This window comes from Chrysochloris asiatica, unplaced genomic scaffold, assembly GCF_000296735.1.
Source record: "Chrysochloris asiatica unplaced genomic scaffold, ChrAsi1.0 scaffold00024, whole genome shotgun sequence".
NCBI lineage: Eukaryota > Metazoa > Chordata > Mammalia > Afrosoricida > Chrysochloridae > Chrysochloris > Chrysochloris asiatica.
In genome coordinates, this window is record NW_006408542.1 from 19,654,667 (window position 1) to 19,656,922 (window position 2,256).

General features: G+C 46.5%; 1 pseudogene; it reads right to left on the reverse strand.

Annotated features, from left to right (window-relative positions):
• Positions 1–1,064: 1,064 nt before the first annotated feature.
• Positions 1,065–2,011, reverse strand: LOC102825938 (annotated as a pseudogene).
• Positions 2,012–2,256: the final 245 nt, after the last annotated feature.

Below are 2,256 nucleotides of genomic sequence, written 5' to 3' on the forward strand. Positions count from 1 at the left end.
TCACCAGTTGCTCCTCAGAAACCTTATACAAGGTGGCTGTGGCTCTGAACCGACTCAATGGCACTTACCAACAATTGCCAATATCTTTAAAAATCGTAACATCAAACATCTGTGTGTAAACATCGGATAACATCAACAAATTATATACAGCAACATCATATTTCTAATGATATATCAAAAAATAAAACCAAACTAGACTGTCATTGTACAGTTCCTGGTAATTCAATAACATCCTGAATTTGGGATGCAGGGTAGAAAGAGTTCTGGTGGTGCCATGGTTAAAGCACTCTGCTGCTAACTGAAAGGTCAGTAGTTAGAACCCACAAGCCACTCAGAGAGAAAGATGAGGTTGTCTTCACCAGTAAAAATATAACCCATTGTGGTCCAGCGGATTCCAACTCATGGTGATGCTTTAGGACAGAGTAGAACTGCTCCACAGGGTTCCTGTGTCTGCAAAGCCTTATGGGAGCAGACCACTGAAGCTGCGCTTCCATCTCACTACCCCTTCCCTGACGAATTCTGCTCACTTCGATTTGTACCACGTCAAAATGACAGTTTGGGCGTCATCAAGGGATTCAAAGTGTGTTCCTTTTCAATGTCCTTTGAGTTTTAGGAACAAAAAGAAGCCTGCAAAGGGCAGCATCAAGGCTGTAGGGTCAATATGATAAGGATTTCCCAATGAAATTCTTATAGGAACACTCTTGCTCTGCCCTTGAAGAATTAGCAGATTCACTGATTGTCATGCTTAGGGGGGGGGGGCGGAATTCCTTGGGGTAACTTCCCTGATCTTTTTCTCAACAACGCTATTTTCAATTTAAAACTTCTTCATAATCCCCTGTGATCATCTTGTGCCCTTGGAGAAAAACCTATCAACAGTACCCTTTTGGAATTCCCCATTCACCATAACCTGAGTTGACTGACCTCTTTGCCTTGACTTTAACTGGCCCAGCAGATCCCTCAGAAATGACTGTTTTGATTGGATCTTTTTTTTTTTTTAAAGAGAAGTAAGCCTTTAATTCTTTGCTGCCAATAAAGCTGGCTGAGTTGGTGGTAAACTTTGATGACTAGACAAAGAGACCAAATCCCATATCCTCGTCTGACTGGACTCTTCCTTTGCTTCAACCTTGGCCGGGGCGGAGGCAGCAGCTGGAGCAGCAGTGGTGGCAGCGGCCACAGGGACGGCAGCAACAAATGCAGATGGATCAGCCAAAAAGGCCTTGACCTTTTCAGCCAGTGGGAAGGTGTACTCAGTCTCCACAGACAAAGCCAGGACCCACTTATACCCATTGATGACGGAATGAGGTACTGAGGCAACAGTTGGGTAAAAAATATGAAGATACACACTGGCAACGTTGCAGACACCCTCCCGGAAGTGAGTATGCAGAACTTCCTCAGTGATGTCAAGCACTTCCGGGTTGTAGATGCTGCCATTGTCAAACACCTGCTGGATATTCAGCCTGAAGAAGGGGGAGAGGTTCAGCATGTTCAGCAAGGTAGCTTCGCGGGCTCCCACTTTGTCTCCAGTCTTACCAGCTCCACATCACTCAGGATTTCAATGGTGCCTCTGGAGATCTTTGTGGTGATGCCCAAAGCCTGGAAGAAAGAGGTCTTTTCGGGACCCAGACCGGTATTTTGGGTTGGCACAGTAGCCTCACATGGGGCAATGGCCCCCACATGGGCAGCAGCTGGCACTTTGTTGGCCAGCAGCATGTCCCTGATCTCAGTGATTTCCTCCTTGGTGAACACAAACCCCACATTGCCCTGGATGTAAGGCAACAGTTTCTCTAGAGCCGGGTTGTTTTCCAGGTGCCCCCGGATGGCCTTGCGCATCATGGTGTTCTTGCCCATCAGCACCCACGGCCTTCCCGCGCAGGGACAAGCAGATCTGCTGCATCTGCTTGGAGCCCACATTGTCTGCTCCCACAATGAAGCATTTTGGATAATCATCCAAAAGTTGCATGATCTTAAGGAAGTAGTTGGACTTCCAGGTCACCCTGTCTTCCCTGGGCATCGCGACGGTACATCAGGGATTGTCACGCAAGGTTTAAAGACGATGTCACTTTCATGAGGACGCCTGAAGAGTGAAAGCGATTGGATCATTTTTGTGGTTTTTTTGAAGGCACCCTAACAAGACTGAGACAAGTGCATATTTCTGAGAAAACTTGTCTGCAGCCATCCACAGATCACAGACATGTTGAAGCATGTTTTGTTTAGAATAAACCAGTACATATATGAACTGAAACCCCAGTACTCATA